Source organism: Benincasa hispida, chromosome 3 (genome assembly GCF_009727055.1).
Source record: "Benincasa hispida cultivar B227 chromosome 3, ASM972705v1, whole genome shotgun sequence".
NCBI classification, from domain to species: Eukaryota; Viridiplantae; Streptophyta; class Magnoliopsida; order Cucurbitales; family Cucurbitaceae; genus Benincasa; species Benincasa hispida.
The window spans coordinates 72,196,592-72,210,985 of record NC_052351.1 but is presented as its reverse complement, the minus strand read 5'-3'; positions in this window follow the sequence as shown (position 1 = coordinate 72,210,985).

Here is a 14,394-nt window from a genome sequence, read left to right as displayed (position 1 = left end):
CTTTTGCTCCTAACCTTGGGCTATGAACCCCTCGGGTTAAGACATAAAGATATTCTCCTTAAGATTGCCATTTAGAAAAGCAATCTTGACATCCATTTTTCATATCTCATAGTCATAATATGTGGGTATGGACAAGAGAATTCTTATAGACTTAAGCATAGCAACAGGGAAAAATGTTTCCTCATAGTCAACCCCTTCCCTTTGGGTATAACCCTTTCCTACAAGTTGAGCTTTGAAGATCTGTACCTTTCTAGCTACATCTCTCTTTCTTTTGTAGGTCCATTTATACCCTATGGGTTTTACCCCTTTAGGTAAATCTATAAGCTCACATACTGAATTGGAGTACATGGACTCTATTTTAAGGTCCATGGCTTTGACCCATTGGTCCTTGTCTACGTCATTCATCACCTGTTTATAGGACAATGGATCCTCAACACCATCATCTGGTATGATAACCTGAGTTTTAGTTAAAGCCAAGTAAGGTTGTATCACAACCCTTCCACTGCATTGAGGCACTCTCAACGATTGAGAAGGACGAGACTGAACTGAAGTGTTGGATCCTTCATTAACTCTTGATGATGGATCAACTTCATCAACAACCCTTGTTAATTCTACAGTAGCTTCACTTAATACTACTTTGATACATGGTTTATGATCTCTCATGTGGTCTTCCTCTAAAAACGTAGCATTTATTGATACAAACACTTTATTTTCTTGAACGACCACCTCTTGTCTCCTTAAAGTAACCAACAAATTTGCACAATCTTGAACAAGGTTTCAACTTCTTAAGATTTGTCACTAACACATAAATAGGACAACACCAGATTCAAAAGTAACGTAAACTCAGTTTATGCCCCCTTTATAACTCAAAAGGTGTTTTAGAAACACTCTTCGAGGGAACATTGTTCAAGATGTAAACTGCAGACTCTACTGCATACCCCCAAAATGAGTTAGGCAATTGAGCATAGCTCATCATAAAACGAACCATACCTAATAAGGTTCTATTTCTCTTTTCTGATACACCGTTCTACTGAGTTGTACCAGGTGTTGAGTGTTGGGACTGTATTCCATGTTCTATAAAATAGTCCTGGAATTCTAAAATCCATGTACTCTCTACCCCGATTAAATCGAAGTGTTTTAATTATTTTACCTAATAGGTTTTCAACTTCAGCCTTATACTTTTTTAACTTTTCAAAAGCTTCAGACTTATGTTCCATTAGGTATAAGCAACCATACCTTGAATAATCATCTATAAAAGAGATGAAGTATTCATACCCTCATCTAGCCTTTACATTCATCGGACCACAAAGATCTGAATGTATGAGCTCTAGGGCTCTTTGGCTCTATAACATTTTCCACTAAAAGGTCTTTTAGTCATTTTTCCTTCGAGACAGGATTCACATGGAGGTAATGAATGATCTTCTAACTTTCTTAGAAGTCCATTTTGTACAATCTCTCGATCCTGTCGAGATTTATGTAGCCTAATCTCAAATGCCAAAGGTATGTATCATTGTTACTTGGAGAAATTCTTCGTCGTTTAGTTTGAGTATTAAAAGTTTTAAACATCTCATGATTTAAAAATGCTTCTGATTTAGTTAGTCTTAACACATATAAGTTATCTTCTAGTTTAGCTAAACAAATAGTCACATCATTTTTCATAATGAATTTGAATTCAAAGAAACATTAAATGATTGTTCAATTAAACAAGAAATAGAAACAAGGTTCATCTTCATCTTGGGAACAATGTATACATTTTCCAAAAACAAAAATCTATTTCTAAAAACCAACTTAGCATCTCCCACTGCACAAGCTGAAATGGCGTCTTTCGTTCCAACCTTGAGCATCATTTCACCCTCTTCTAGCTACTGGAAGGAACTAACTCCCTGTAAAGAAGAACAAACGTGATTAGTGGCTCCTGAATCAAGCATTTAGGCATTATGGTTATTTACCACTAAACAAGTTTCCATAACTAGTAAATCCTATTTACCTTCCTTCTCTTTCTTCTTCTCAACAAGATATTTGGGGCAATTTGTTTCAAGTGACCATCCACATTATAGTGGAAGCATTTGTCCTTGTCAGCCTTAGTTTTGCCCTTGCCTTTGCCAGCAGCGAGAGCTTTCCTCTTCCCTCATTTCTTTTTCTAGATCCTTTTAATACCAGAATTTGAAGAACAGACTTAGTTCCAGAGGATGAACCCTTATGGAACTTTTAGGAATTGGCAACATTTGCCTCTCCTTTTTGTAGTCTCTTACCTTTCATGAGGGATTGAAAAGTCTGTAACTCGTTCAGAAGGGTAGTCAGATTATACTGTATTTTGTTCATTACTGCATTGCTGCGGAGTTGAAGAAAATTCTTCAGAAGAGATTCCAAAATAAAAGACACTTGAATTTACTCGTCTATGACCATACCGTTCATTTCGCGACATTGAAATGGACCATCAGGTTGAGAACATGTTCTCTCACTGATTAGCTCTCTTTCATACGCACATTGTAAATGTACTTGAGGGCCTCGTGTCGGATCTGAGCGGACGGTTGTCCAAACATCTCCTGGAGGGACTCTATGATCTGACGTGCAATCATCATGGCCTCATACTTCTTGGTAAAAATATCAGACAAACTTGTCAAGATGTAGACTCGGGCCTTGTCGTTGGTCTTCGTCCAACAGTCATAAGCATCCTTCAACACTTGGGATGCACTTCGAGCGAGGACTGGAGGACATTCCTCCATTAAGACAAACTATAAATCATTAACAACCATAATCGTATTCAGGTTAGATTTTCACGTCGCATAGTTTTCACCGATTAATTTCTCATTTTTAAGCAAACATATGATTGTGGAAGACATGTTGAAACATATAACAATCAATTGACCTTATTAGTTATCTTTTTCATACTTAATAATCCAATAAATTTAGTAAAAACACATGTAATCATAGAATCTTAATTAAACTATTAATTTTAGTTTTTGCAATGATACTTCAGAGGTTTAGAACAACAGCCACCGAAGAGTGATCAACTACTCCTCCCCTGAATTGAGACAATATCAACCAATCACTAATACCATAATAACTCTCATTCCTATAGTTTTTAGCTACACATGTTTCGGTTAAGGATTCATTAACTAACTTAATTCATCCTGTAACTGTGACCCTCCCATTTTCGGATCCCAAAGGTATGTTTCAACAGGCTATCAAAGGGAAAGACAACTATTGAAAATTAACCTAAGAAATCCTATCTATTGTTGGAGTTTGCATTATTCCGACCCCTATGATGAGCCCTCCGAAGGGATGGTCGCTCCAGGACGACACACAAGGCGGACCATAGGAATCTCATGGTGCAACCTAATGGAGGAGACTGTAGGATACATTGACACGCGTCCCTCTCCCGCTTACTATGAACCTTTTCCCCATTCGCCTTATTATTGACTCATGCAAACACTTTCCAAAGGAGGCCGCACCCAGGGCAAGACGAAGTCGAGCATGGATCTCATAGTGTGGACTCTTAGGGATGTATGAGCTAACATTTGATATATCATATATACCAACTTTCTCCCACTAAAGTATTCTAATATTTTATTAGGATTTTATTGTACTTCGTTAAAGCCTAACTAACGAATTTATCTAAGTCACTTAAATTGCTCAATATAATATTTATACTAGATAATTTAACTATACTTGATTTCATTTATTAAACTATAAAGTCAATCATTTATTACATGCTTATAAAATATTTGCCTAGTTCACCTTCCAGGTTGGTTCCCAGGTGGAGGTGTTCCGTTTCTATCAGCTTAAATATCCCCTCCTAGATAGAACTTTCCTTAGACAAAGGTCTCTTATGGGCAATTATAAATTGAATATTTTTTTGAAATTCATTTTAATGCTATTAAAAAAATTAAAAAGATTAACTTATTCCTAATCCCATTAGAAATAACATATGTCAATTTTAAACAATTTAAAATAATTTAGAACTATGTTTGCATGCAATCTAGATTATAGATTTTAATTTATTTCATTAATACTATAACTCTTTATAAATTAATGAATTATTAAATCTATAAAAACTTCAAGCATTCACATACATCATTCCACTATTTATTAGAACAATTTTAATATATAATATGATGCACGACTTAGGTTAATCATACATCACTAATATGGCACTTATATTATGATGCATGAACATGTTAATTCAGTCATGCATCTATAAAATATAATTTTTTATATTTAATTATGATGCATGTACATGTGTTATCCTAAGGTGGGTATTTTTGAAACTATATGACATACAATATGTAATATGAATTCAAAAAATAATCTAAAAGATACATCTAATGCATAATTAAATTAAACAGCAAAAATTGGACCAATTTTGGCACCCTAATGCAAAATTAATTGATTAAAATTAATATAACTATGATATTAATTTAACTAATTGATAAGTAAAATAAAATTACAATAGGAATTAGGTTAAAACAAAGCTGCAACCAAAGGTCTCACGTGCGCCACTTGGTTCCCGTCAATCCTCGAAGCGTTGCAACGCTAAGGGCAGCATCGCAACACTGCGACCGCAATGCAACACTAAAAGGCAGAACACTCCTGTTCTGCACGTTTTCAGCTCTGAACTTGTCCCAACACCTCCGTTTCTTCTCGATCTCTTCAGCAACTATTGTTTTATCGATCGTCACAGACTTATAAACTCGAAGCAAGAAATAAATTGCCCAAAAAGTACAACGGACTCTTACAATTTAATTTAAAAGTAATCTAGTGCCAAAATCGAAAACATCCAATTTTGCAAAACAACGTTCAAATACTCCATAATGCAAAATATGAAACCCATCTCTAAACGATTTTATTTCAAAAAATATGAAGAACGAAGATGCAAGGAATTGGTTTTGATACCAATTGAAGGGGGATCGAATCCTGCAGCGGAATCGTTTTGTTAAAACGCCTTGCATCCTACCATCCGATTTTTACATGAACATAATCATTGAATTAAAACATAATATAAATATGTAAATTAGCATACTTTAGAAAAAATATTAGAACAATTTTTACCTTTGTAGATTCCCAAGTGCCACGAACAATCCTCTCCTAGTTCTAACAAATGGATCTCCAATGATCTTGATCATGAATAATTTCTTGAACAATCTCGAACACTACCAGGAGAGTAATCTCGTTATTCTCTGAGATTTCAATAGAGGGATAGGTGGTATCTAACTATTGGGAGAGGGAGAGGAGAAAAGGGATTTTGAAGAGTAAAGAGGATTTTTTTTTATGGCTTAGAGAAAATTTTGTACAATAACACTATGGTGTTGTGTATTGTGTTTTATGTGTCAATGTATTCCCAAAGGGCCATAAAGAGTTATTTATATAGAGAAGGGTCAAGCCCTTTCCTAATATTTTCCTTTTCTATAATTAATTAAATAACACTTATTTAATTAATTAGCCTAATTAAATAAGACTTATTTAATTTTAATTTTCACAATAATTAAATAACTATTTATACATTAAACCTAATTTAATGTATATATTTAATTATCATAACATCCCATGTATTGTGCAAAACCTCTCTTTTAATTAATTATCTGTGAATATAATTCACTTGAATTGATTAATTTAAATCTCATTCAAATATTACTTTTCAATTTAGTTATGGATCATATCCATAATTAATTATATATTAATCATATTAATATATAGTTTCCTCAAATTAATTTGAACAATTCAAATTATCCCTTTTAAGTATCCTCTAATGAGCTAACGAAGGGACCTTGTAGACCTGTAGATCAGAAGCTCCAACAATATGAGATTAATTGGTTAAACTCATTAACAAATTAACCAATATTCGTTAACTATGGGTACACTCCACTAAAGACCCACAACTATACTCTTCTCACTACAGATATATTTCTGTGTCCACAAATATAGATCAATAACAGTAAGTTAGTCCTTCACAACTACCTGTAATTCCAACTAGGTCAAATTATCGTTTTACCCTTGAGTTACCTCTGACTCCTTAAGTACCAGTACTCCTCTAATGAATAACCTGTTTATGCTCCAATTAATAAACATAAACCCTTTCAGATCAATGAGAGTAGGGTCCTTTGTTCAAGTCTCAGAAACACCACTTAAGGGAACACTCATCTACTTACCCTTAATGTAAGAAGGAGTGAATTCCATCTCATATTATTATGTTTTCAGCTTCTCACTCGATCTTGTCCCCAAAATGGTAGGCTTATTGGGTCGGTGATTTGGCCACCCTTACCCATACAAATCAAAGGACAATCCCTCGTGAACAGAAGTTCATAATATACTTAGCATTAAGACTAAATCGCCTAGGTCGTCATAATGAAATAAGAACCTAACTAGTCAACGGTGTTACATCTCGTAGTTACTATTTCGTGGTCTAGTCTTATGCAAACTCATTTCATAGGATACCCCAGCTCGCGTGTCACCTACACGAACGCATTGGATCATTATGTTTGTATCAAATACAAAGTGGATCGTATCCATAATGTTACTAGGATAAGGTACCCAGGGAAGAATAGAAGATTAGTTCTTCGAAGCTCTTTTTAGTTAAAGTGGTAAAATGGGGGTTTGGTGTGGATTGGATAAGTCGAAATGTATAGAAAATAAAGTGCAAGTAAAGTAAAAGATAGAAATGCAATTAATAGAGACGTTCTAACTTAGAGGACAAAGATCGGAATTACTCAATGCAACCTTGTTTATTGAATTATTCAAATGCAACCTTAGTTTCTTAACTAAGCCTAGCTCAATCGGTTGGAAATCCAACCAATGATCCTAATTACCTAATTAGCTAAACATGCTAGATGAATCCATACTAAACATATTTACCTAACCGCATTACAATCTAGGGTTTACGTTAGGATGAACATCTAGTTTCCACCATCTAACCAAACATTCAATATGATTCCCTTAGGTCAATAGGAACAATGCTCTTAGTTATAAACAACAAATTACAATTCTATCTAACCTTTTGCTTCTTGGAAATTAACCTATACTTTTATCTCACATATTACAAGTAAATCCCGAGCAATTATAATATCTCAAGTAGTTTGTTAGACAATCAAGAGAAAATATAATCACAAAGCAATTTAATAAAAAAGAAATCTATGGCCAAGATATAAAATTGCATTCAAATAAAATTCCCAAAAATTACAATGAGTTCATCCTAAAATCTTCTAAACTAGAAACCCATAAACCTTACCTTTCCATGGAGATGGAGAAGATAGGATTCAAATTCATCTTTACTGATTACATGAGGAAAAAAGAAGAAAAAAACAAGTGGAAGAAATAAAAGGGGAAGAAATTCGGCTGAATGGGGTTGAGAGAAGATGATACGTGTTTTCCAAGCCCTAAAAAAAGGTATAAACATGACCCTAAAATCGCGGTAGCGCCATGGTGCCTAACGGAAGCACTACAGCATTGGGCCTTATCCCATCGAACTGTAGCATTGCGCTTGTGTAGCGCTGCAGTGTTGGGCGAGCACGCGTGCCCTTGTATTCAACCAGAGCATCGCAGCGCCAAGTGCCATGTAGGCATCGAACATGGCGCCGCGATGCCTGCCGTTCTTCCACACGATGCTCAATTATGTCTCATTTGCTTGCTAATTGCCTCCTTTTAGCCTGAATGCATCCAGACCATCCCGAAGTCTCCTTATGCTTGAAAACCGGTCGAAGATCTAGAATAAACATTAAATTCATAGGAACTAGCATCATTTAGGTAGAGAAAAATAGCTCATTTGGAGAGCTATCAAAGACCAAGAAGTTCTTCATTATCATCTTGAGGTCGAAATATATCTTTCTTCACATCTAGTGAACAAACTTCCATTGGATTGTTCAATGGATGTGCTTTGTCCGTATAAAATATTTTTCAAAATTTTTCCTATATAAGTTTGACTGATGAAAAAATATCCCATTTGCTAAATGCTCAATTTTCCAACTAAGGCGAAATTTTGTTTTTTCAAGATTTTTCATCTCAATTTCTTTCTTAAAATATTCTATTGTCTTTGAAAGCTCTTCAAAAGTTTTAATTATAGTTAAGTCATCAACATATATAGTTATAATAGAAAATCCTAACTATGATTTCTTTATAAAAACATAAGGACATACTGGATTGTTTTGAAATCCTTCTTTCAACAAATATCCACTTAGGCAATTATACCACATCCATCTTGATTGTTCAATCCATATAGCGATCTCTATAAATTTATTGAATACATTTCCTGAGAATTTGATTTATATGTTTCAGGTACCTTAAATCCTTCTAGGATTCCCATATAAATATCATTATCAAGAGATCCATATAAATATAATGTGATTTCATCCATAAGATGCATATTCGGACTTTCATATACAATCAGGTCAATTAAATATCTTAGTATAATTGCATCCACCACTTGAGAATATGTCTTCTCATAATCAATACCAGGTATTTGTGAGAAACCTTGTGCAACTACTCTTGCTTTATATCTTGTGACCACATTATTTTCATTTCTTTTTCTCACAAACACCCATTTGTATCTCACAGGTTTGACACCTTCTGGTGTTTGAACTACTGATCCAAAAACCCAATGTTTTGAAAGTGAGTTTAATTCTGCCTCGATTGTTTTTTTCCACTAAAACCAATATTTTATATGTCAACATTCTTCAACGGATTTTGGTTCAGAATCCTCATTTTCAGATATAAGATCAAGAGCAACATTATACACAAAAATGTTGTCAATAACTACATGGGTCAAATTCCATATTTTTCATGTCATGACATAGTTTATTGAAATCTCGTTATTATTTTTAGGTATTTCACCTTCTCCACTAATTCGACTATCAGTCATATCTGGGGTTTTTTCATGGAATTTTACATCTTCAATTATGTCCTTTTTACTATTGTCGATTTTTATTTTTTGAGGATTTTTATCTTTGGAACTCATTGGTCAACCACGCTTCTGGCGTGTTCCAAACTCATTAGTGACATATTTGTATATCAATTTTCGATGAGATATTTGCAGCTGGTATATGTGACTTAGTTACTTTCTTTGCATCTATAAATGCATTTGGTAACTGATTTACTATATTTTGCAAATGAATTATTTTTTGAAATCATTGATCTGTACAGGAATCTAAATGAGACAATAACAATGCATTCCATGTAATTTCTTTTTCCAACTTCTAAATTTCTCCCCTAATGTTGAAAATTTTATCTCATTAAAATGACAATCAGCAAATTGTGCAGTAAATACATCACCCGTCAGGGGGTTTAAAATATTTGATAATTTATGGGGAATGATATCCAACATATACTCCTAACCTCCTTTGAGGACCCATTTGAGGACATTGTGGTGGAGCAGTTGGAACATATACTACACATCCAAAAATTCTCAAATGAGAAATATTTGGCTCAAGGCCATAAGCTAATTGTGATTGTGAGTACTTATGATATGGTACTGGCCTAATGCGTACAAGTGACGTTGCATGCAAAACAACATGTCCCTATACAGATGTAAGAAGATTAGTTCTCATAAGTAATGGTCTTGTAATTAATTGCAAACCTTTTATAAATGATTATGTTAAACCATTTTATGTATAAACGTGAGCTACAGGATGTTCAACATTTATCCCATTTGACATACAATAATTATCAAAGCTTTGGGATGCAAGTTCACCAACATTATCAAGACAAATGGTTTTAATTGTATACTCAGGAAATTCTGCGCTTAACTTAATTATTTGAGCAAGTAATCTTGCAAATGCAAGTAATCTACCAAATGCAAGTAATCTTGTAAATGCAAGTTTTCAACTTGATAATAAGCACATGTGTGACTATCTACTGGATGCATCTATTAATACCATAAAATATCTAAACAATCCACTTGGTGGGTTAATAGGGTTCACATATATTACCATGAATTCCTTCTAAAAAAACAGGTGATTCAGTTCTCACTTTAGCTGGTGATTGTCTAATTATTAATTTGCCTTGAGAGCAAGCATCACATGATAATTCATTAGATTGAAAAATCTTCTGGCTCTCAATGGATATCCATTTGAATTTTCAATAATTCTTCTCACCATTATAGATACTGGATGACCCAATCTACCATGCCAAATAGAAAATATATCTCGATTCACGAACTTCAGGTTCATTGTTGCATATGTTTCGATTACTCATATATGAGTATAATACAATCTAGAAGATAAAGCAGACAACTTTTTCAATATACATTTTTTATTTGAGACAGTAGAGATAATATATAGATATTTCACATTATTCCTACTATCAGTCTCAATATGATAACCATCGCAACGTATATCTTTAAAAGTTAGTAGATTTCTTTTTTATTAACTAGAGAACAATGCATTGTCAATTATAAATTTTGTTCCTCTAGAAAAAATAATATTTGTTCTTTCAAAACCTTCAATTAAGTTTATAGAACCTGATATTGTATTTACTTTTACTTCTAGCATTGTTAATTTGGGAAAATATTTTTTACTTATAAGTATTGTGTGTATAGTTGTACTGTCTGCCAGACATAGATCTTCTTTGCTCATTTTTTTAATCCCCAACATATGAAAATGATCCAAATTTCTTCATTAAAAGAAAATAATTACAATAAGAAAAGGAAGATTTGGAATATACAAAAGTTAACATTTACTAATAAGGGAAAAAAAGATAGAGATGGATAAAAAAAACAACAACATTAAGTCTGGATATTTTCAAAGTCAAAAGAAATGCTTGATGTTCCATCAACTATACCGATCTTCTTTTCAGGAGATTCAAAAAAGTCTGCCACATCCAAATTTATCATATTGGATGGGTCAAATATATCATTATTCTGTTATGCAAAATTTGCTTCAACATTTTCCTTTTTTTTTTCTAGCTTGATATAGATCAACTAAGTGTTCCAATGTACGACAAATACATGATCAATGCCCAGTCGTACCACATCGGAATCATTTTTGTTCATCACCTTCTGAATTCTTATCTTGTGAAGTTTTTTCCTTTTTGATCATTATATCGTATGGTTCTCTTGAAATTTGGATGATTATAATGTCCATCACAAAAAGAAAAATTATTTCTTCCTCTACCACCGTCACGACCTCGACCTCGACCATGACTATTAACATTCACAACATTCACTTCAGGAAAATGGTGTTGTTCCAATTGGTCGAGATTCATCGTTCTTTATCAATAACTCATTATTTTGTTCGGCTACGAGAAGACATGAAATTAGTTCAGAATATTGTTTAAAACCTTTCTCTCAATATTACTGTTGTAGGAGCATATTTGAGACATGAAACGTAGAAAATGTAATATATCAACATCAATAATTTTCTCTCTGCATAACAACAATTTCAATCTGATTTTAAATAATGTGGAATTGTAATCACTTACTGATTTAAAATCTTATAACCTCAAATGCATCCACTCATAACGAGCTTTATGAAGAATAACTGTATTTTTTTTTTATGATCATACCTCTCTTTCAAAAATTTTCACAAAATACTCAATTTTCAATCCCTCATGAAGATGATGATGAAGGAAAATCATAGTTTTTGCTTTGTCCTGAATGGATATCGTATTTCCTTCTTTAATGGTTTCTCTTAAATTCATAGCAACCAAATGGATTTTGGCATCGAGCACCCATGGCAAATAATTATTGTCATGATGTCAAGCTGTGAATTCTAATTTTGTAAGGTTTTTCATGGCAACACTATCACAAAAATTGTATTTATATTAGAAATTTAGTCAATATTAAATATGCAAAATAATATTAAATTTATTAATTATAATAAAGAGAGAAAAAAGCGACCTACCTTCAGCGGGGGAAACGACAGGAGCTCGTACTAATAACGTGTTGTGAACTTGAGGAGCACGACGGGAATACGGATACCAATAAAATAAAATATTAAAATAAATATAGTATTATATATAAATAAATAAAGTACAAAAAAATATGAATTTAGAAAATTCTCCAAAATCTTCAACTTTCTCCAACTTTCTTTGATATTTCACCAATGAATATGTGTTTTTCAAGCTCCACTAAATGCCTCTATTTATAAGCAAATGACAAGTAAGAGGTGGTTTATTTTGACACTAAGAGTGAGTATTTACAAGACACATGACAACATACACCAAATGCCCCTTCACATTGTTCATGTCATTATTATTAAAAAAAAAAATGTATTTATATATGGGGGTGTTAGGCTCACCAACATGAGTTGAGTTGAGTTGGTATAATATACCAACTCACCCCAACTTTCCCTTCTTCCCATGTTTTCAGTGGCTCCATCCATCGGCCATTGTCATACTCTGAGAACTAACTTTGGGCTCCAACAACCACCTCAGATGACAACTCCGGTGACCAACTCTGGGCTTCGACAACCACCTCCAATAACAACTCTAGTGACCAACCCTGGGCTCCACAACCACCTTCGATGATAATTCCGGCGACGAAATCTCGACTCTAACAACCACCTTCGATGACAGCTCCGGGGACTAACTCCGAGCTCTAACAACCTTCGTGTGACCAACTCCGAGCTCCGACAACCTTCGTGTGACCAACTCCGACAACCACCTCCGGTGACCCAACTCCGACGACCACCTTCACACTACCAACTTCGAAGACCAATTGACTCCGATGACCAACTCGGACAACCACCTTTGTAAGCTCCAACAACCATCTCCGACTACAAACTCTGATGAAAATCATCTCTGTTGATCACCTTTGAGCGAGCAAATCCGATGACCAACTCGAGGCTTCAACAACCACCTTCGATGACAAACTCCAACAACTAACTCTAATACTACTTTCATGCAACAATCTTCAGGCTCCGACAATCACTTTTGACTATAATCTCCAGTGAAAAATCATCTTCGATAATCAACTTCGACAACCACTTTCACCCAACCAACTCCAGGATTTGAAAACTACCTTCGATGACAAACTTCAATAATCAACTCCAATACATCTTCATGTGACTAACTTCAGGCTCCGAAAACCACCCCCAACTACAAATTTCAGCAAAAATCATCTTTGATAATTAATTTCGACTACTATAAGATTACTGACTGTTAAAGTATGTTGTAGGGATGTTGATTATATATAAAAAAAAATCATTTTATCTACATTAAGTGCAATATTTATACGTAATGAATTCATATATCAAATGAGTATTAAGAATATTTAAAGAAAAATATGTATGTAGTTGAAAAGTATGTAACATATAAAAAAAACCATAAAATGGAAAAAAAAATTCCTGGAACATTTTCCAGCAAGAATTAGTGAAAAATATAGATTTATTTTCTAATGATCATTCAAATTTAGAGGAAATGAAAGTAAAATTATTGAAGAAATGTGGTGACATTTCATTGGCTGTTACAATGATGTGGGAGATCTAATTAAAAAAAATTCATGACATAGTAAAAATATAGAGCAACAATAGGAAGAAGAAAAAAAGAAGATGATAATGAAATTCATTGAGAAAAATTAGCTAGAATCAAAAGTTTTGATTTTGCTTTAGTTTCTCATTTTATTTAACCATATTTCTACGATAAATGTAATGAGTTAATTGTTGTTCATTGCCCAAAAAAGAAAAAAGAAAAAAAGAAAATTTTTAAAAATTAAAAGAAAAAATTGTAATCCATATTTTATTCAAACAAAGATGAGTAGAATTATTGAATTAAAAAGTTTGAAAACAAAAATAGTGATCATAAAAACATATTATTTAGAGTTAAAAAAACTGCATAAGATACCCAAACATATAAACTCAACTCTACATCCCAAACACAAACATATGAACTCATACCAAATAACTCTGCACCCCAAACACAGAAATATGAATTCCACAAATATATGAACTCCATAGACATATGAACTCCATATCTCCTATTTCAACTCAGTACTCCAAATAGCTCTTATGAGATATATAAAATACGTGCCCCTCCAAGATATACTATAGGGAGTCGCTTTGGTGGTCAAGTGGTAGCAATTTAGATGTTTGGGGTTTAAGTTCTAATCTTATAAGATCTGGTTTATTTTCATTTTTCTTTTTTCTTTTAACCTTTTTCTTTGCTTAAAAAATTATTTTCTTTTATATATCTTAACATTCACTTTCATTTTTTCTCACATATGTATTATGTTTATATACAAATGTTTTTAAAATTTTCAGCTGGTTTGCTAATTATTTAGTTATTGAATTTTAATTTTTAAAAATTAAGACATAAATTTTTTGCTTTGTTATTTACTTTACCATCATTTTAAAATTACATTCAAATTAGTACAAGTTTAATTCTCAATTTTTAAAATTATGATTAATAAATTAATAAGTTCCTAAAAAATGTCTAATAGATATATAAGCTTTCAAAGTAGTATCTAAAAAT